Genomic DNA, 23828 nt, shown 5'->3' on the forward strand with positions numbered 1-23828 from the left:
GTCTTCTGACAGTTTTGGGCGAATCACAGAGCTATAAAGGTTTATCTGATCTTACTCCCTAAGCAAGGAAAATGAAAAAAAAATCAAAGATTTAGAAAACAAAGTGGAAATGCAGAGTCCTGGTAGTGGTTGGTGGTAGTAAAAGAAAGCTTTTTTATTTTTATTTTTTTTAATAATAGCTTTTTATTTTTCAAAATACATGCAAAGGTAGTTTTTAATATTCACCCCTGCAAAATCTGGTGTTCCATTTTTTTCCCTCTTCCTCCTCCCTCTCTCTTAGACAGCAAGTAATCCAATATAGGTTGAACACATGCAATTCTTCTAAGCATATTTCCACAGGAGAAACTTGTTTTTAAAAGAGTTAAAGGAGGCAGAGGTCACAGAGGTCACATCCTGAGTCTAATTTGATTAGCAACCCCCTGCCCACAACTCTCAGTTGCTGATACCTAAGATCACACCCTTGTGTGAATTTTAAGAACTTTTAAAAAAGGCAAATACAATTGGGAGAGAATGCCAGTGGAATCTCCTTGTGAGAATTTAATAAGATGCTTTGTGATACCTGGGACTCAGGAAAAAGTCAGAATGCAGGTCTTGAAAAGGGAGGAGGGGTTGAGGTGTTCAAGAACAAAAAGTAAAATAAGAGATTATCCAGTTCAATCAGTTAATTTAAGCAAATTAAAACCCAAAGAGGGGAAGAGTTTAGGTCAATCAAAGCCTCATTTCACATTCTTCTCCTTCATGAACTTGTATTCTTTTTGACATATGCTATCTGAGTGACTCCCAGCAAGTCTCTTAATTTCTTAGTGCCTCAGGCAACGAGACTAAATATTGTAAATTAAGGGGCAGAGACTTGAGCTGATAGAGAAAATTTTCTAATAAAATTACAGTTCCAAGTGCCTATATAATTGGTAGTTAGGAGGCTAGATTGTTGTTGTTTGTCCTTCGTTCTCAAAGAGGACCATGACATGCAGGTGATTTGAATTTAAGTGAGGGCTGAGCGAGGTCCCCTGCCTCACTTTCCCTTCCAGAGCCATCTGGGACCACTGGTCAAATATGTATCAGGATGACAGAAGATGGCCCTGGAAGCAATGGGAAATCTTGACCTTTTAAAGCTAAGGTCTTCAATAGGTTTCAGTTGGACTGAGGATGCACCCAATCAGTTAGGGGGCACAGTGAATAGAGGATTGAATTTGGAATCAGGAAGTCATGAGTTTAAATTCTTAAGTCCTTAAGTGTCCTTAGATACTTACTGTGTGACTGTGGGTAAATCACTCAATCTCTCTGTGCTTCAGTTTCCACATCTATAAAACAGGCATAATAATACCACCTACCTCCCAGAATTGTAGTGATGATAACAATGAGATAATATTTGTAAAGTACTATGCCAAATTTAAAAGATATTGATAATTGGCATTTTAAAAGGCTTTCAAAGAACTTTATACATGTTGTCTCATTTTATCCTGATTCCTTTTATTATATAGCATAGCAAAAGTATACTACTAGCTGTTCTCTGGTTGAGATCCTTCTCTTCTTTTAAAGCTCAGCTCTAGTGCCACCTCCTCCACAAAGCATTCCTTGATCCTCTCAACTGAAAATATTCCCTTCCTCCAATTTTCTGAGAGCACTTTGCCCCTAACCCACTTGACTTTATATAATGCTTAATTGTATATCTTGTTGTATAGGCTCCTCGAAATGAGCTTGTTGAGTGTTAAATTGTTTTTTAAATCTTTGAACCCCTAATGCCTTGCACATAATACACTGTTTAATCTCTGTTTGTGGAAGTGAATTGAGAGGGGCAGGATTTGGAGTTTGGGATTGGTGATATTGCTCTTCTTGACTTAGGTCACAGCTGGATGTGTCTGAATTGCCCCTATCCTGTGATGACTAGTTACATTCTGAAATTGTAGGGGATAAATTTACCAGCTTATAATAGCAGAAAAAGCTGTTTCTGGAGTTCAGGATCTTGATTCCAATCCCAGATCTTTTACTTGCTACCTGCATGAGTTGGGCAAATCCCATCATTTCTCTGGATCTTCTCTAGGCAGTTGGATTGGAGCAAAAGTTTTTAGCTTTTTTTGTGCCACAGACCTCTTGGAAAGTTGGATGAAGCTTACAGACTCTTAGAAATAATGTTTTTAAATGCATAGAATAAAATATGTAGAAAGAAATTAGTTGTCTTGAAAGGTAGTCATGATTTTTAAAAAAAGATTTTGAGTCCCAGGTTAAAACCCCCTGGAATGAAGATCTCTAGAGTTCCTTCCAGCTTTAGAATCTATAATCAAATGAATCATGTGTGGTGCTGTGTCAAATATCATATTCATAATAAACAGGTAATAGAGAATTCATGCTTAGCAGCCTGTCAATAAATTGGTATTCCAAATCCTTTTCTTATAGTGGGATCTATAATTGGGGGAGGGGAAAAGAACAAGTTGAGTTGCTGATGGACCACTTAGCCTTTTCAAGAAACATTAAAGTTTTACTTGATTGCACACATACAACCTATATTAATTAAATTGGTTATTGTCTTAAGGAGGGAGAAGATGAGAGAAGGGATAGAATTTGGAATTCAAAACTTAAAAAACAATAACAAATGTAAAAAATTGTTTTTACATGTAATTGGGGAAAAATAAAATAAAATATTATTAAATTAAAAAGAAACATTAAAAAACTTTTTTCTTCCTTCAGAGAAACTCCATCAGTTCTCATGGTATCTATTATCATCTCTATGGTGATGATTCTCATAACCTCCAGTATCATTATCTTTGCCTATTTCAAATCTTGAACTGGATGTTCTATAAACATTTTAAACCTAGCTTGCTCAAAAACAAACTCATTTTCCCCTCCTCCCCTCTACTACTTTATCCTCTTTTTCCTTCTATCTTTCCTATTACTGAGGAAGATATCCCCCATCTTTCCAATCATTTGTCTTTTTTTTTTTTTTAGGGTTCCCTCACTCCTTACATTCTTTCTCTACTGACTTATTTCCTTCCTAGCAGCTGAAGATGACAAATTCCTGTCCTATTATCCAACTGTAAATGCCATATATAATCTTACTCAGTCCTGGAATCTGTCAATAAGAGTAGAGATTATACCCTTAACAGGAATACTTACTACTTCTTGATACAAAAATGGAATGGAATATTATTTTACTTTATGAAATGATGAGTATAACGAATACCTAGAAGCATCAGAATGATGAAAGGTAAAGTAACAGAAGAAAGAAAACAATGCACATGTTTACAACAAAAATTGAAGCCCAGTGTAATGAATTAAAATGGTTAAGATCAGTCCCAAAAAACAGATATGAGAAGGCACTGCCATACACCACTTTAAAAGAGGGTAGGCTATGGGTAGAATACTACAAAGTCAGACTTTTTTCATTATGTTGGTTAGTTTTACTAAATTGTTTTTCTCTTTTCCTTCAAAAAATATTTTTATTATAAAGATTGGGAGGGGGAAGTGTAAAAACAAAATATTTCAATGAAAATTTATTTTTAAAAAATGAATGCTGTTTCTTAAAACCCCAAAAGAAACTAAGCACAAAGAGATGTGCTACAGAGGGATTCAGGCAGTTTTCTTTAAGGGCTTATGACAATCTGCTGATATAGATCTTTTACTGATATAGATCTTAAACCTTGTCATTCTTGGGAAATGCTCTTTAGGGCCTGTTATGTTACAAATGGATAAATAAACAACAAAATGAATGGCTAACCATCTTGGGCCTAAACTTCTTTCAATTTATTTAGATGGGTAAGTAGGCTTTACTTAAGGAAGGATGTGTCCAAAATTGCACTCTTGCCCTATGACCTTTAAAATCCAGGGTCACCTCCATAATCAAATCATACAAGGGAAATGAAAGACTGCTTCTAGCTCAGAATCTGGTTAAGAAAAGTTCCATAGTATTTTGCAAGAATCTCTGCATCTCTTTGAGATAGTTCAAAGTCTTCTTTGACCTCATCACCAAGTGGAGATCATAGACCTGGGAAGGGAAGATTTTGCCAAAGGAGCACAAGCCCCAACAGGTTTACGAGTTCTCTCAAAAGTTTTGAGTAAACAGACTGTCTATTTCCTGAGGGCCAGCTTCTAAGTATGATCAGTCAGGTTAGTCAATAAAGTGCTTACTGTGTGCCAAAAACTGTGTGTGTGTCTTTTGTTATAAAGAGTTTCATGGCAAGTAAGCTGGCAATATCATGATGAATTCTTTGGCCATGAAAACCCATGAACCCATAAATTCTCTTACCACAGCAATATGTGAAATAAAAATACAACAAGGTGATAATAATAATAGCTACTTCTTATATAACACTTTTAGGTTCACAAAACTCTATAAATATTCATTGTGAGGTCACAATAACCCTGAGAGTTAGAAGGAAGGTATTATTCTGATTTTCACATGAGGAAACTGAGGCAAGCAGAATAACAAGTAGATTATTCAGGGTCACACAGCTAAGTAAGGATTTGAGGCTGGATTTGATTTCAGTTCTTCCTGACAATGAGGCCCTATATAACTCAGACCATGCTGCTTCTTGAGAAGTTTGACTGATCAGGTCTCTGAAATCAGAAGGCAAAAGGAACTCTATTAGAAATTCCTCCTACCAGTACATCCCTTATCTTTATCAAGTGTAATTATGTGGCAGCCAAAGACAATAATAATTTACAACAAAATTAATTTGTAAAATCTTATGGAAAAGGGCAGAAGATTATAACTGGTATGCCTTTATATAGTGAAGTAAGTAATTGAGGGAAATGAGCTTAGAAAAAACTTGGTTGGAGACTTAAATAAGCCAGTTCTTTCCAAATACATTTAAAGATCTGGAAGAAAGGCAACAATCAAAAAAGTTATTAAAAAATTTCTAAAGATTTTTATAAATGCCTTTCCTAGTCAAGGAGAGCGAGGCAATCATATCCATTGCCTAACATTACAATTCTTAATATGCCTCATGGACTTCTCTGGTTCATATTCAAAACTTAGTACCTTCTTACCTTTCTAGGCTCCTTATATTTTATATCCTTCCTTATAGTTCCCTCTCCCCTTTTCCCACATATTCTATGATTCAAAAGCACAGTCTATCTGCTGTTTGAACATGACACTCCCTTCTCCTGTAATTCAGGATGAGATAGTATGCATACTAGATCCATTAAAGTATAGTTCAACTTATTAGACACCTTATTTGTGGCATCATTAAAAAAAAGTTAAAAAAGGAGAAAATGGAAAATTCCATATTCCATATTGACATCTATTAATTGTCACATCTGCTGAGTATGAAAACTTCTCTGGTCAAGACAGAATAAAGAACGGCATAAAAATGAAAAAAAGTTTTTAAAACAATTTTTATTCTGAATTTAATAATACAAACATTTCCATATCAAAGTAGAATAGAAAAAAAAAGAATTGTACATGAAATTACCAATCTATAACTTGCTTTTCCTTTTAAATATAATAAAGTTATCATATAACTTTCTTTCCTCCCCTATCCCCAATTAGACACAATGATGTATAAATATGTCAACTCATACTATGCATATTTCTATTTATCAGTTATGTTTTTGGATGTAGATAGCATCTTCCTTTATTGGTCCTTTGTAGTTAATTTGGATATTTATAATAGTCAAAATGGCTTGGTTGTTCAAAATTGATCTTAAAATGATATTGCTGTTGCTATATATAATGTTCTCTTAGTTCTGCTCATTTTGCTGTTAATATTTCATGCCAGTCTTTTCATGTTTTTCTAAAACCATCAAGTTCATCATTTCTTATAGCACAGTAGTACTCTAACACAATCCTTTATCACAACTTGTTTAGCCTTTCTCCAATTGATGGGCATCCTCTCAAATTCCAGTTTTTTGCTACCACAAGGAGAGCTGTTATAAATATTTTGGAACATGTAAGTCTTTTCTTTTTCTCTAATCACCTTGGGAAACAGACCTAATAATTGGTATTGCTGCATCCAATGGTATACAGTTTTATAACTCTTTGGGCAAAATTTCAAATTGTACTCTAAAATGGTTGGATTAGTTCACAATTTCACCAAACAATGTAGTGTTCCTTTTTTTTTTTTTTTTTTTTTTTTTAATATCCCCTCTAATATTTGTCACTTTCATTTTAGTCAATCTGGTAAGTGTAAGATGATATATCAAAGTTATTTTAATTTGCATTTCCCCAATTAATTTGCATTAGTTATGATTTAGAGCATTTTTATATGACTATAGTTTTCATTTCTTCATCCAAAAACCACCTATTCATATCCTTTGAGTCATCATTCTTTAAGAAATGTGTAGGATATAAAGTTTTTTAGGTGGACTCTGATTTAAGTTTAACTTAACTAAGATTTAACTTAACTAAGTTTAAGTCTTATGGTTATACCTTCAGGATCCCTTGGTCCTGCCATTAAACTCCACCCACGCTGGCCTAAAGACTACCTGCACTTTTTATCTGACCTGTCCACAACTATTCCAATAAGTGATCTCATTTCTTCTACTTAGAATGTGAGCTTCTTCTTCTACTTAGAATGTGAGCAGGGTCTGTCTTGCTTTTGCCTTTGAATCCCAAATTCTTAGTATTTAACCCAAAATAAGGGTGCCTTTTAATTTACTCACTCATCAAGCAAAATAAAATGAAGGGCTATAAGCAGCTTTATTAATTACCATGCTGAATATAAACTGTTGAATCCTAGTATCATTTTGTCTATATGTACTGAGGACTGGACAAGTAAAAAATGGAGGCTCATCATTATTTGGTACCATGGCTACTAGGTACTACATTCTGTGATCATGGTGATTAATGAAACAAATGGCACTAATTCTTGTGTGGCCTCTGCCTGTTTTTATAGCAATAGTGACTTAATGCCAGGAAAAGGGAAAAGATTAAAAATCAGTTTTTAGACTGCTTATAAAGATCAGTTAGTTGTAATTTTTATTCTACAGAGAAAGATAGTATGTTGCCTCTTTATGCTACAAGGTTAGGGTGGCTCTTTTGGACAATCAACTAGTTAAGCTCTATGGCTTAGAACTTCCAGCTGATGAAACCTTTTTCTCTCTTACTAGACCATTTAAGGTATATAGTACCCTCCTCTGAGTAATCTTGACTATTATAGGTTATTTTTGCTACTACAAGGAGAGCTGTTATAAATATTTTGGAACATGTAAGTCCTTTGGCACTTGAATATTATAGGTTAGGTTTCCAAGGCAGCCACTACTATCCAGAGTTTGAGATACTCTTTTGGGCCATAACCTTAAGGCTAAAAGATATGAAGCCCCTACTGATGTGCTTATTAATAGTTAAGCAGTATACTCAATTAGGACATGGCAAAGGAATTGCCTAAGATAGTGAGAAGATAGTAATACACATTTACCCCCCAAATCTAAGGCTCACTCTTCCATAAACACATACAGAATAAGTGGGAAAAAGGGATATATGTATAGTACATACTGGTAGAGGGGCACATCCTATGCCTCCAATGCTGGGCCAGCCAGGTTCCCTAGGCTAGCAGTGTCAAATTCAGATAGAAACTATATGTAGACAGACGAACAAGGTGAAAGAAGAGTGGACAGGTCGAACTTAATGTCAGACAGTTTACATTTGATACTGGAGTTAGAAGTGAACTACTGAGGGTTACAGAGCAGGGGGATGAAACGGTCAGCAACCTATGCTTTAGAAAAATCACCTTAGTGTATCAATAGAGAATAGATTTAGAGCAGTGAGATGGTATAGTGAACAGAGTGCTGGGCCTAGAATCAAGAAGTCTCATTTTCCTGAGTTCAAATCTGGCCTCCTATACTTAGTAGCTATAAGACCCTGAATAAATCATTTTACCCTGTTTGCCTCAGTTCCTTAAAATGTTCCTGTAATATTTACAGTTGTTTAAAATGAAATTGCAGGAAATAGCAAATTGCTTCAGTGTGTTTGCCAAGAAAACTCCAAATGGGGTCACAAAGAATTGGACGTGACTGAAACGACTGAACAACTAAGGACAACTAAAGGAACCTGTGGAATTAAAACAGATAACAGGAAAATTAGGAGAGAGCAGTGTTATAAAAATCTAGAGAATTTCTAGGAAGAGATGGTGATTATAATGTCAAATGCTACGAGAGATTAAGAAAGATGAAGATTGAGAAAAGATGACTAGATTTGGCAATTAAGAGATCAGTGACAACTTTGGAGAGGACAATTTCAGGTGAATGATGAGAAATCAGATTGCAGAGAATCTGGAATAGAGTGGGGAGGAAGTGGAAGCACCAACTGTAGATGGTTATATAGGATAGTAGCTAGCTGGGAAAGCAGATGGAATATTTTTAAAAGTAGGGGAGATAGAAATATGTTTGTAGGCAGTATGGAAGGAGTCAGGAATTAGAACAGGAAAAATGGGGGTGATAGTTTCAGCACTTGGCTAAAAAAGTTGAGAGATGATGGGACCAAAGAGGCATGTAAAAAGGTTTGCTTTGCAAGTACAACCACCTCTTTGACTGAAATCAGGATGAAGGATGAGAGGATAGAAAAAGGACAATAAAACAAACAAAACTGAATGCTGTCAAATTATAATGACTGAGCTTGACCCCAGTGAAGGGCTAAGACACTTCCTAACTTTTCCTTCTTTGCTGAGATGGGTGACTGTACATGTGGGAAAGTACATAAATGTCTGACCTTGTTGATGTGTTGACTAGTTTTGTTGAACATTTTTTTCTTCCTCTTTTTTCTTCTTTAACAATGGCTGGGAGTTGAAGATGTTTAGCTGAAGAGAAAAAAAAAAAAAACTACCTGCTTCCTCTTTGTATTCCCTACTTTTAATGTGGGCAGATCCCCTCTTTTCTCTCCTCAGAGGTCCTAGAGAGTATGATTTGTCTTTCATCAGCACTCTCCATTTTGGGGGATTACAGGGGCAGAGGAAAGAGGTCTTTTTAACCTTCTTGAGAAAGAAAAAATGTTTTTCTAGAGCTTGAGTTCCTCTGAGGAGTTTTGAAAGAAAGCTTCTCTTTACCAAGTCTCTTTCCCATCAAATATCACTACTTAATTCATTTACTGTCTAAGTCCAGATTAATTTGAAATTCTTTGTTTTGGAGATTTATAGTATGCTTTCAATAAAGAACCCTTTGTCAAGGATCAAGTTGGACATCCCTACAATTTAGAAAGAAAATTTTCTTATGTGTCTCAGAGCAATCATAGCTGATCTTAGATGGTTTCCTTTTATCTCCACAAGGACCCCTCCTTCCCAATATGATAAATTAGACAAAGTGGTTTCTTTTTGAGAGTACTTGGCCAACATTCTGGAGAGCAATCTGGAACTATGCCCAAAAAGTTATCAAACTGTGCATACCCTTTGACCCAACAGTGCTACTACTGGGCTTACATCCCAAAGAAATACTGAGGAGGGGAAAGGGACCTGTATGTGCCAAAATGTTTGTGGCAGCCCTTTGTGTAGTGGCTAGAAACTGGAAGATGAATGAATGTCCATCAATTGGAGAATGGTTGGGTAAATTATGGTATATGAATGTTATGGAATATTATTGTTCTGTAAGAAATGACCAGCAGGAGGAATACAGAGAGGCTTGGAGAGACTTACATGAACTGATGCTGAGTGAAATGAATAGAACCAGAAGATCACTGCACACTTCAATGCTGTATGAAGATTTATTCTGATGGAAGTGGAAATCTTCAACATAAAGAAGATCCAACTCACTTCCAGCTGATCAATGATGGACAGAAACAACTACACCCAGAGAAGGAACACTGGAAAGTGAATGTAAATTGTTAGCACTATTGTCTATCTACCCAGGTTACTTATACCTTTGGAAGCTAATAATTAATGTGCAACAAGAAAATGGTATTTACACACATATATTGTATCTAGATTATATTGTAACACATGTAAAATGTATGGGATTGCCTGTCATCAAGGGGAGGGAATAGAGGGAGGGAGGGGAAAATCTGGAAAAATGAATACAAGGGATAATGTTACAAAAAATTACTCATGCATATATACTGTCAAAAAATGTATAATTATAAAATTAATAAAAAAAAAGAGAGTACTTGGCCAAGACAAAGATAGAACAGACTGAAAGAAACAAGGAACAGGAAATAGACTATGTGAGAGAGCTGGCACTAAGTAAAAGATGGTAAAATGAAAATTTCAATATTGTGGTCCCAGTAGAGAAGCAGTTTATAATCTCCATCCTCTTAATCTTATTCTCTCTTAAAAAGTCAAGGTCACAGCAACAGCCATTCATGGCCAGGTGATCTCCATCCATTCCAACCCTGGCCAAATTACACTTTCATTCCACCCTAATGCCTCTTGTGAGGTTTATGATCTAGTCTTTGGGATGAGTAGTGGAAAACTCTTTTCCTGAGGCAGTCATAATCCTAAAGTATTCTAGGATTAGAATTACCAATAATTTCTATCTTCCTTGCTAGCTTTCATCTCAGTTGTATTTCAACACCTTGGATAAAAGCCTGGGGAACATGTGGGGACAACTATATTCACATATGTATATACAGCTACATTACATACACAAGGGATGGCTCTCTGGAAGGAAGTGGAAAAGGGTTACAGTATTTAAAAAAATGGAGCAAAATATTTTTGCATGATATAATTGCTTATCACTGTCAGTGATTTTTGAAAGACCATGCATAAATTGGAGATGGTATATATGACTAAAGAAAAGCAAATGTTCCAATTTCTCAAAGAGGAAGGTGGGTGAAATCTTTAGGCTGATGAGCTTACTCAACTTCAATTCCTGGAAAATTCTGGAAAGTATTATAAAAAGGATGAGGTGTGAAAGAGAAACAGTGATTACTAAGTAACAGCATAGTTTCCTAAAAAGCAAGTCATAAAGAGAATAGCTGCATTTCCTTATTTGATGGGCTTACTAGACTGAGAAAATTATTTTATGATAATAGGCATTCATGTTACATCTTGAGATTTACAAAGGATCTCATTTGAGCCTTACAACTTCACTGTGAAATACAAGTATCATCCTCATTTTGCAGATGGAGAAACTGAGGCCCAAATAGAGCTTGTTTCAGAGGCAGAATTCAAATTTAGCTTTCCCTAAGTGAAGCACTCTTTGTATTATACTAGTCTGTTGCTATAGATCAGGGGTATTCCTGAGACACAATATATTATTGTGAGATTTGACAAAATCTCTTCATGCTTGAAGATCATATAGTATAGATTCAAAAGTCGACTAAAAAATTCTTCTCAGGGGCCAAGTTTAACCATAATTACAATAGTTTTTTTTATTCTTTTAAATGATATAATTGTAGTCATCATGCATATTGTTTTCTGAATTTTGTCTGTTCATGTAAGTCTTCTCTTGCCTCTCTAAATTTTTTCAATATTGTAGGGCATCAATGTGTTACAATTTTAGTATTTCCCTAATTGACATTTATCTCATTTCTTTTTTCTTTGCTACTACAAAAAGTGCTGCCATCACTATTTTTTTTTAATCTTCTTGGGAGAATGTCTAGCAGTGAGTTCTCTAGTTTAACATTTAAGCATTTATTAAAAAGCGCAATTTCAAAAATGCTTTCTCGAATAGACAAGTTTATAGCTCCTGTAACTGGCATCATGTACCAAAATTTCTAGTTCCTCCAATATATGTGCAGCATTAAGAACTTGCCCTCTAATGGAAGGATATTATTAAATATGAGAGTAGGGGTGTGGGGAGAGGAGAGAAATCAGACCTGCGATTTTATCAGCACAAAGAACTTTTAGTGTAGAAACTCCTTCAACACAGGTCAATAAAGTTTATATGTAAAGACAGACACTTGGGAATCTTACAGGATAGATTGGGCACCGAGAGGTTAACTGTGACTAGTCATTGGCATTCATTATGGCAGAGAAAGGACTTTAACAAAGGTCTTCCTGAGACTTAATGCAATGACCAAGTAGTATTCCAGAGGATCAATGACTGATACATGCTAATCAATTCCTGACAGGGATGATGAACTCAAGATGTAGAATAAGATGAATTTTTTGACAAAGATAATGTAGAAATTTGTTTTGGTGACTATGCATATGACATAAGTTGTTTCTTCCACCCTCCTACTCTCATGGTAAGAGGGAGAGAAATAACAAATTTTTTATTAATGGGGGGAAGGAGGGAAAGCTTTCCAGAACACAAGGTCAATCAATAAAAATTTACTATTTTATTCTGCCTCACACAACATGTGAACAATTATAGAAGTATGTAAAACACAAAAGAAGTTTCAAAAAGGAAAGAGTGGAGGCTCAGGGAAAGTCCCATATGTGACAAATGAACTGCATGTTAAAGAAAACTAGGGATCTTGAAGTTGGAAGGCAGGCAAACAGGTATTCTTATAGGGTTGATTCACCCTCTACTAGTTCATCTCTTCTATCAGTCCACAATGAATGTCTAACAATGAGTGTTAATGTCTCCTCTTTTCTCTTCTAAACTACATTCTTGACTTCTCTACTCCAATAGGGGTTGCCATTTCCTTCTTCAGCTTACTAGACAGATAAGATACTGAAGCAAACAGTTAGGTGATTTGTTCAGGGTCATAGCTACTAAGTATTTGAGGCCATATTTGAATTCAGGGTGAGAGGGAAAGTAAGCAGGGACAAGGCACTACCTGAACAGAGGCAGGAAGGTCAGAGATATGTCATGTATAGGAAACACTTAGCAGGTCAGTATGTCTACAATGGAGAAGATAAGAAAGACAGTAATATAAGATTGAAAGGTAAGTAGAGACCATATTGTAAAGGTTCTTAGGTCTAAGGCTAAGGATTTTGTGTTTTATTCTGGAGAAAATATGGAACCAGTAAAGATTTTTTGAATAGAAGAGTTAAAAATGGTCATGTCTTCCTTTTAGTAATATCAACTTGACAGTTCCATGGAGGACAGATTAGAAGAAGCATCAATTAGGAGACTATTATATAAAAATGAAGTCGGTAGTAATTGGACTGATATACAGAGGAGAGGCCAATGATTATGGAGATGGAATCAATAAGCTTTGGCAATGAATTGGAAATGCATGATGAGGGAAAGAGGCAAGAATGATGCCAGGACTGTTGCAAACCTGAGGTTAAGTAGAAAGATGGTGACACCTTCAAGGTGTCAAGGAAATTTAAAGAAAATGATAGCAGTGGGATCCGGGAGCCCCTGGGTGTCTGTTTGAGCAGCCTTTTAGAATTGCATTGCTCACCTCTGCATATGAGGCCTGATTAGCGTTGCAGGTGGGAATCCCATTCTGTGGTTGAGACACTAAAATGTGTATACATTTATAGACAACACAAAATCTAGTAGACCTGAAAGAGCAACAGCTTTTATTGTGAGAGAACTTAACAGGTATCCCATCCAAATAGCAGCCCTGAGTGAAAGAGGGCTTACTGATGTAGATGCTGGATACAGAGTTTTCTGGAGTGGTCCCAGTGAAAGAGAGCGTTGTTTTGCAATGAAAACTAATCTAGTAAACAAGCTCATTTGTCTTCCAAAAGGAGTGAATGACAGGTTCATGACAATGTCATTGCCACTTGCAGGAAAAGGCCTTGCCACCATTAGTGCCTATGCTCCCACCATTACAAATCCTGATGAGGTCAAAGAATAATTTTATGAAGACCTGGAGACTCTTAACATCAATGAGCCAAAATAGGACAAGTTTATAATTCTGAGTGACCTTAATCCCCTAGTAAGCTCAAACTACCAGACATGGCAGGGAGTCCTTGGGAGGAATGGGGTTGTAAACAGTAACAGCAACGGTTAATTTACTATTGAAGACTTGTGCAACTCATGACCTGCTCATGATCAAGACTGTATTCCATTTACCTAAATGCAATAAAACTCTGTGGATGTACCCTTGCAGCAAACATTGACATTTAACAGACTATGTGATTGTAAGAAGAGACAGACAGGATGTGAATGTGTGGTATAGAGTGCTGGATGGATAATACTTATCCTCTCCTAGCTGAATATTTGCATTCAACAAAAGTGGCAGCTTCAAGGCAAAAAGACTACTAGAAGAATAAATATTAACAGATTAGAGTGCTCCTCTGAAAGGGAACAATTTGATGCAAACTTGGAGAGTAATTTGAGCCAAGACACAGTTGGTGACAATGGAGCAGAAAAGGAGTGGGCAGTTTTCAGAAATTTGATGTATAGCATTGTATTTGCTCATCTGGGTCAGAACATGTGCAAACATCAAGATTGGTTTGATGAAAATGAGAAAATTCAGAAGCTGCTAAATGAAAAACAAGAACTCCATAGGCTGTATCAGCTAGATAGTTCATCCATCTGAAAGAAGGTACCATTCAATTCCATCAAAAGTAAAGTATGATCAAACCTTGAGAAATGCAGGATTCCTGGTTCAGTAAAAAGGCAGATGAAATTCAGTTTTATGCTGATAGTAAAAATCCAAAGTATTATGATGCTCTGAAGCCTATTTATGGACCAAAGACATATGGTGCATTTCAACTACTCAGGACTGATGGTGTCACACTGATTAGCAATAAGGATATGGTCCTGGAGAGATGGACTGAACATTTCCATAGTGTTCTCAACAAACCATCATTGATCAATGCTGAAGCTATTGATCATTTACTTCAAGTTGGAATCATTCACTCCCTAGCTGAAGTTCTAATTGAAGAAAGTTTTGAATGTCATTAAGCTACTTTCATGCAGTAAAGCACTGGATGCTGATTCTATTCCAGCTGAGATATTCAAGGGGGATCCATTGCTCATACAAAAGCTGACTAAAATTTTCCAAATTACATGGCAAGTAGTAGTTATGCCACAGGAATTCAAAGATGTGAACTCCTAAAGATTGTCCATCTTTATAAAAGGGGATAGGATTGGATCTGTCTCTTAGTTGTTACTGGCACAATTCTTGCCAGACTCCTAGATAGGCTAACAATACATCCAAAAAAGGTCATCTCCCTGAGCGCCAATATGACTTTCAGAAGGGACTGAGGAAGTCAATATAGTGTTTACTTGTAGATCTAAGGCTTTTAATACTATCAGTCATAAGGGCTTATGGAAAATTATGTCAAAATTAGATTGCCCAGAGAAATTCATCAGTATAGTATGTCAATTCCATGATAGCCATGTTGTCAAATGCTTTCATGAGGACAAACATGGGATCAAACTCAACTACCACACTGATGGTAAATTTTTCAAATTGAAAAGGCTACAAATCAAAATCAAAAGGGAGGGTATATATATTTTTTTGTTTGCAGATGATTGTGCACTCAATGTAGCCTTTGAAGCAGAAATGCAACTAAGTATATATCAATTTTCTGGGGTTTGTGCTAATTTTGGCTTAACAATTAACACCAACAGGTCCTTAGCCTGCACCACACTATCCATATGTGGAACCATCAGTTACAGTAAATAGTGGTTTTGAATGTTGTAGATAAGTTTACTTACCTTGATAGTATACTTTCCAGGGATGTCCACATTAGTAATGAGATTAATATACACATTGCTCAGTGTTTGGGAGGCTCAGAAGGAAAGTATAGGAGAGGAGAGGTATTATACTACTACCAAACTGAAGGTCTACAAAGCTGCTATGCTTACCTCACAATTGTATTCCTGTGAAACCTAGACAGTATACCAATGCCATGCCAGGAAATGGAATCACTTCCATTTGAATTGTGTTAGATTCTGAAGACCACCTGGAAAGGTGAAATACCAGATACTGAGATCCTTTCTTGAACTAAACTGCTAAGCATTCCAACTCTACTGCAGAGAGCACAACTCTGTTGGGCTAGTCATATTGTTTGAATGCCAAATATACACTTGCCCAAAAAATTATCTTATGGAGAATTCACACAGGGCAAGAGCTCACAAAGCTGTCTGAAACAGTGATACAAAGACACTTTCAGAGTATCTCTTAACAACTTTAGAAGGTGTGCTCTGTGAGAAAAGCAGAATTGAATTATCCCAAAGGAAATAGAAAATATGAAAAATGAGAGAAGCTACTCAAATGTTTATATGGACTATTTGTGTCTGACCTATGACAGAGAATTATGAGCTTGTATGGGTCTAAATAGTCACAGTCGGATACACACACGATTTTAACAATGTCATTTTGGTCATCTTCAAAAATGAAGGACAACCACCAACTAATCATGTAAAAAGTATTTCCAGTTTAGTCATAGTTGAGAGATATCAAGAGGAAAAAACATAAAAAGAATAAAGTTAACTGAAAAAAGTATGCTTCAATCTGAATTCCAAATCCATAAATCTTTATCTGGATGTGGATAGTATTTTTCTTTGTGAATCCTTTGTACTTTTTTTGACTCATTGAACTGAAAAGATCTAAGTCATTATAGTTTATCATCACACAATATTGCTGATTTTGTGCAAAATGTTTTCCTGGTTCTGCTCATTTCATTTTGCATGAGTTCATACAAGTCTTTGCAGGTTTTTCTGAAATCTGCCTGATTCATTTCTTATTACACAACAGTATTCCATTGCATTCATATTTAGCCATTCCCCAATTGATGGGCACCCTCTCAATCTCCAGTACTTAGTCATCACAAAAAGAGTTGCTGTTAGTATTTTTGTATATGTAGATCTTTTTCTCCTTTTTATGTCTTTGGGATACAGATCTAGTAGTGGTATTGCTAGAACAAAAAGTATACAGAATTTGGTTGCCCTTTGGCATAATTCCAAGTTGCTCTCCAAAATGGTTAGATCAGTTCAGCACTTTACCAACAATGCATTTAATGCTTCATTTCCCCCACATTCTATCCAATATTTCTCATTTCCTTTTGTTGTTAGTCAATATATAGATGAGATGTTATCTCAAAGTTGTTCTAATTTGCATTTCTCTAACAATAAGTGATATAAGTATTTCTTCATATGCCCATAGTTTTGATTTCTTCTGAAAACTGCCTGTTGATATCCTTTAACCTTTAATCAATTGGGAAAGAGTTTGTAGTTTTATACTTTTTTTCTTAGTTATGAATACTTCCTTTCTCTATGGATCTGACAAGTAGACTATCTTAGTGTTATTACTTCATTGTTTATCCCTTTTTTGCAACATATTTTTGCTTTTGTTTTGTCTGAGATCAGAATTGTTATCCCCCTCCTTATTAAATTTTAGTTGAAGTATAACAGCTTCTCTTCAATCCTTTACCTTTACTCTGTCTCTGCTTCAAGTGTTTTTTCTTGTTCTGGTTTTTGATCCACTTCTATCAATTTCTGTTTTATGGGAAGAGTTTATCCCATTCACAATTACAATTATTAGCTGTGTTTTTACTCCCTAGTATTTTCCTTCCTGTTTGTCCCCTTTTCTTTCATCATTTCCCTCCTTGACAGTGTTTTATTTTTGTCTACCACCTTTTTTGGCTGTCATTCTCTTCCCCTCCCCCCAATTAATTTCCTTCCCTTCCACTTTCTTGTCCATTACAATAGATTTCTATAGTCAACTTATCATTCTGGAATACCATGTTCCATGACTTCCACTCCTTTGCTAAGTCTTATGTTACCCTGATTGTAGTTCTCTGATATTTGAATTGTTTCTTTCTGGCTATTTGCTGTATTTGTACCTTGACCTGATCTGAAATTTGGCTATAATATTCCTTGGAGTTTTTATTTTGGAATTTCTTTCCTGAGTGGATCAGTAGATTGTTTCAATGCCTATTTTGCCCTCTGGTTCCAGGACATTAGAGCAGTTTTCTTGATAATTTCCTGAGAGATGCTCTCCAGGTCATCTTTTTGACTATGGTTTTCAGATAGTCCAATGATTCTGATATTGCCTCTCCTGGATCTATTTTTCAAGTCTGTTGTTTTTTCTACAAAGTGTTTCACATTTTCAATTTTTTTCATTCTTTTGAATTTGATGATTCTTGATGTGTTTCTATTTGTCCAATTCTAACTTTTAAGGCATTTTCTTAAATTAGGCTTTTGTTCTTTTTCATTTGTCCATTTATAATCAAGTGGTTTTCTTCAATTAATTTTTGTATCTCCTTTTCCATTTGGCAAATTCTAATTTTTAAGCAGTTTTTTCTATTATTGACTTCTTAATTCTTCTTGGATCAACTCATTTTCCCAATTCTTTTCTACCTCTCATATTTTACCTTTTTTTTTTGAGCTCTTCTACAAGTTCTGAGCTTGAAACTACTCCCCCCCCCCTTTTTCCCCCCAGTGTTTTGATTTCTTTTGAGCTTAAGACTTAATCTTCTCTGTCACTATAAACTTTCTGTGATCAGATTCTTTCATCATTCTTGTTTTTTGCTCATCTTTTTGGGATTTTTTCCCTTTTAAATTTGAGCTCTATCTGTTCTTAGGGTAAAAGGAACACTATTCAGGCTTCTTGTTCCAGGATCTACAGACCCTGGTCATCTAATGATTGACTGATGTTGTTCTGAGGCCCAAGGGGGATCCTTCATATCTGGTGCTGCATTAAGGAGGTGGGGAAAGGGTGGTGGCTGGTGCTGTTGGAGTTTGTAGGGTTTTGGCAGTTTACCTAATGCTGGTGAAGACAGTGGAAGTTTCTGAATTTCCCTGGGGCTGTACTGCAGCATGAAGTGGTCTGGTTGCTTGTTTGCTAAGGGCTATGGTGAAGCACATGGAGGTTTTTAGAGCTTAAGTCAGATTTCCCAGACTATGTAAGTTGAAGCATATGTGTAGTACTGGTGTTGCTATTCGCCTACTCCACTAGTGCCCTGGGGCTCAGGATCTACTGCTGGTTTGCTAAAGTGGGGATTATTGCTGGCTTCCTGTACTGAACTGCACTCTTCTTTTACCCAAATAAAATAGATCTTTCCTACCAATCTTCCAGGTTCCTTGGGCTAAAAGATTGTTTTCACCTATCTTAGTTCTGCTCTTCCAGAATTTGTTTTAGGGTGTTTTGTGGTTATTTGGAGATGATTATGAGCATTATGATGATTTACTGCTTTGCCATCTTGACTCTTAAGATCATTTAGGCTAATCTCCTCACAACAAAGAAATTAGGGCCCAGAGAGATTATATATCTTGACAAGAATTAAAGAGTTAATGGAAAACTCATTAGAGGACTTCCCTAGTTGAAACACTAAAGATACTCATATCATTAGGTCCATTTGTAGTCAAAAAGGAACCACCTTAAATGTGGCCACAAAACTTCTCTTCTGTGTAGGACAAGTAACTGATCTGATTATTTCCTTATGAGGATAAAATATATATTACTGGCTGAATAACCATAATTTATAAATTATACATTCTTTTAGGCAGGATTCATTACTTAAATGGCACTCCAAATTAAAGCAAAATATGCCTGGTAGCATTTATTTTATTAGATAGCACAAGAGCATTTTTGTAATCAAAGTAAACCTCTAACTTTTATAACCATATATTGGGGCTCAAATTTAGCAAATCTCACTCTTGGATTTACACACAAAGCCTAATCCTATAAAATTTACACTGTAACCCTTCTCTGAGATTACACAATCTCAGAGCTGAAAGGAAATGGAGGTTTAGGTCCCTAGACAAATTTGTCCAACAATCCCTTCTCAAAAAAACAAACAAACAAACAAACAAACCAGGAAAAAAGCACTCAATTCCTGTATCTGCAAACATTTCCACATACACTACAGAAAGAATAAATGGCTACTTTTCAAGGAGGGAGTGTGGTGTAATAATAGCTGCCAATGATTTATATAATAGTAAGCAACTTATAACCATTATCTCATTTGATCTTCAACCCTGTGATATGTTCGCAGTTATTATAACTCAATATTTTATTGAACAAATGGAAGCTCAGAGAAGTTGAGATTTGACCATATTTATTTACGAAGACAGCAAGTGCTAGAGGTGGAATTTAAACTCACAATTCTCCTGACTCTGCATATACTATTCTTTCCACTAGACACCACCACCTCCAATGTATCTTATGTACAACATGAAATCAGGAGACTGGTGTTGCAACCTCATCTCTTTTACTCTCATTGTTAGTATTTGTCAAGAAATGCCTTTTTTAAAAGAAATGCAAACTATCAAACTCAGTAAAAGAATTGGGAAAATTAAAACTTCTTTTACATCTCATAACCTAGAAAAGTTAAAGAAAAAAAAAGGCCAATGTTGAAGGGACTAGGGGAAATCAGGTACATAGTTGTAATATGGTCTAATAAATGAAAATTTGCTAATTCCTAGTTTATATATATGTGGGTGTAGACCCATGACTAGGTTTAGCCTGATGGAGTTAAATGACAAACATTCCAATTTCACATATTCCAAAAAGTAAAAGCAGCATTTTTTATAGTAGCAAAACAAAACAAAAAACCCTGTAAACAACACAGGAATACTTAAATGGAAGAATGGTTGAACTATAGTTATAAATAAAACAAACTATTGTCTCATCTTAAGATAAATGAGGATTAAGAAAAAAGATGGGACAATATCTTGCATGATTGTTTTTTGTTATAACAGGTCTTTATGGAGGGAGAGAGGAATGACATTGAAGAATCTTAGTGTTGTAAAAGATATAAAAAGCACAAATGTTTAAATAAAAACATTGTACAATTGAGATGCCTAAGGTAGTTTGGTGAAATGGAAAACTTCAGGCAACTAACTGTGCATTAAGGTTGATTCTTAGACCTTTCCTCTCCAACTTAAATCCTGCTTAAGAATAAAATCTCTCTCAAAAAAAAAAAAAAAAAAAAAGAACATCTCTCTCCACTCTACCTATCCTCTTAGAGGGTAGAACAATAGTGTGGGATGAAACCTATTGCGAGGTTATTTTTTAAAAGAGCACGTAAGAAAAGAGAAGTAGTAAATGGGACGTTGGATTTAGAAGTTCTTTCAGGCTCTAAATTGATGGCTCCAAAAAAATGAAAATTAGCTTAAAAAAAAGTTACCCACCTAAACGGTGTCCCTTCCTCCCTGAACTGATCCCAATTCATAGTCTGTTTATCCATGCACATTTTTTCTAATGTTAATTATCAACCACATGCAAAGTACTAGAATACAGAAACAAAAAAACCTAAACTCTTCCTCTGCCTTCAAATGAAAAACCACTGTTACCTCCATCTCAAGGAGTTTGCAAAGTCTTTTGGAATATTTAAAAATCAGGCATACTTTTGGAAAAATAACTGGACTCCTATGTCTACACTTAGCTGTTTACCTAGGCAACTTATGAATCATTTAATAAGAATTAAACATCTAACATATGTCAGGTGCTGTGAATACAAAGACAAAAATGTTCTGAATAGTTTAGACTTGTTTCTTCAACTTTAGAAATGGGAATACTCATACCTCAAGAATTGAATAAAGCATTTTTTTGAAACTATGAAATGCTATGTATAGAAGCTACTATAATATAGATTCTCATTTGGCCTTGAACAATACAGAAATGGGAAGTAGTTCAAATTAAAAAAAAAAAAAAAAATCCATGATAGACAAATCAAATGACTAGAGGGCTGGCCTTTCCCCTAAGACAAGTTGAGTTTTAAATCTTGTGACATATGCTTGCTAAGGATATCAAGAGCAAGTCATTTACTATTTCCCAGGTAACTGTAAAGGAGGTGTTTTTGTATACCTCTAAATTTTTTTTGGGGGGGGCAATTAATAATACTATTTTATACATTTAAAAAACAACCTCCCAGAGAGACAGAAACTTTGTGCTTAAGGATCATACTTTAGTTAGGAATTTATCTTGAGTTTCCATACCTTTCTCAGACAATCACTTTAAGGACAAAATAGGTTTTAAAATACCAAGGTGGATTTTCTTCCAGCACCCAGAAGATAAAGTTCCTATAGAGCATGGCCTGTATAATACCTTTCACATACACTAGACATTTAATGTCCTTGAAGCAAACCCAGGAAAATTTGCATTTAACCTTTTGATATAATTTTTTTTTGATACTAAATATTTGAATTTAAGAAATATGTCCGAAGCTACCTCATTAGGACAAATTAAACCAGTCAAATTTGTATTATTCCAATTCATAAATAACCCATGGCATTAGTATCCCCCCCAATCAGTTCCCTTTGTCCAGTGATTCCAAGTATCACTTATGAATTTATTTTATTATATACAAGAATATTTTCTCCACACAATCCCTAAGCAAAGAAAAATTTAATATTCTTAATTAACATCATTGGTTTACTTATGTGCCTACACTACTAGAACACCCCACCCAGAATCATATGCACCATAGTCAAAGAAAACAATGTCAAATGCTCCAAAGCATGGCATTACTTTCTACAAATTTATAACATACTCTTTTAACAATAAAAGCAATGGGAAGCACTAGTATGTCCACCCTAGCATAAAAAGCCAAAACACTCTTTTTAACTATTCTACTTCTTCAAGGTAGGTGTGTCCTTACCAACTATACATAATACTCCTTGATATAGAAATTTTACTTTAGGCATTAAACCTTGACCATTTAATGGATTTTTAAAAAAGCTTATTTTAAAAGAAGTGATTTGCACATGGTTAGTATTTGCAGAATACCTGGCAAGGTCATCAGCTATTCTCTCCTCCTTAGCTCCACTCTGGAAACTACAGAAAAACTATGTTTTTCGAAGAGTACTCTCTAGTTTCTACACTTCAGCACAGATGATTCATGAGTGACTCAAACTCCTACTCTATTCCAGTTTGTACTGAATGCCTTGGTATTTCCTACCTTTAGGAGAAAAAAATGTCCAAAGTAGACATCTTTCTATTTTCTGATCTTAAGACATCTCATTAGAACTCAAATTTAGGTTTCTTTATGTTCATATGGAGAAATATTTACAATTTGTTTATAAGTCCCATTTCAGTTTTATATCCATGAGTTTTCTAGCCCATCTTAAAAAAAAAAAAAAAAAAAATTAGTTCATACTCTTCCCCTTCTGAGTGCACTGACATTAGTCAGCTTGTCCAGTACCTTGATTTGAGTGCACTTCCAAACTGGAAAAGTCTTTTTCTGTGGAATGTGTTGATTGTAAGGAGAGATGTAATTAGATTTTGCCTTTGGGAAATTTAATAGGCCTTAAAATTCATGCAAACATGCCAAACTGTGAAATGCTTTCTGTGTTGGGGGATGATATAAACCCAATCCTCATTATTAATCTTTACATTCTTAATAAACTTATTTCTCAACTAATTTGCTTCATAATTTTAGTTTTGATTGGAATTACATTTTTAATGCAGCTCCAAATTGACAGGTAATGTGGTACAATGGGAATGCCACTGGACTTGTAGTCCAGTCAGGTTCAAATTTTGGCTTGCTCCTACATGAATTGTATGATCATAAGGAAGTAACATAACTTCTCTGGGAGTTAAATATTTACACCACTGCACAAGAATATTGTAAAGAACGAACTTTAAAAAAATCTTAATGTACTAAATATATCCAAAACGTTAAACTTTTAGATATTATCACAGAACAATGTGTATCACAAAGCAAATGCTCTCTCTTTTAAGAGTTAGGAATATTTTAATTTTAAAGATTGGCGTTAAGAGCAAAAACAAAAACAAAAAAAAAAGAAAAAGAAAAAAGTTGCTTATTTTTATCTAACTTATTTTAGGCATCAAGTTACAAAGCCTCCCAAGTTCCTGAGATACATTAATGGCTTAACGGAAAATGAAAACCATCAAGTCAAATATCATAATCAAAAGTTGGTTCACTTACATGCAAACCTTAAGGAATTAAAATATTACTTTTAATAATCATCTATCTTACTTGGATTCTTTCTTGCATTATTGAGTAGGCTCTAACTTTGAAGTGTAGTATACTGAGAGAGTTAGGTGGTTTCAAATTCCAGTTCTTTACTAGCTCTGTGACCTTGGATAAGTCCCATGACAAGCCCCAATTTCCTTATTTGTAGGATGGAAATAAGTGCCCTTACTCACCTGATTGAATTGTGAGAATGGAACAAAAAAATGAATGCAAAATAGTAAGCCA

This window comes from Sminthopsis crassicaudata, chromosome 1, assembly GCF_048593235.1.
Source record: "Sminthopsis crassicaudata isolate SCR6 chromosome 1, ASM4859323v1, whole genome shotgun sequence".
NCBI lineage: Eukaryota > Metazoa > Chordata > Mammalia > Dasyuromorphia > Dasyuridae > Sminthopsis > Sminthopsis crassicaudata.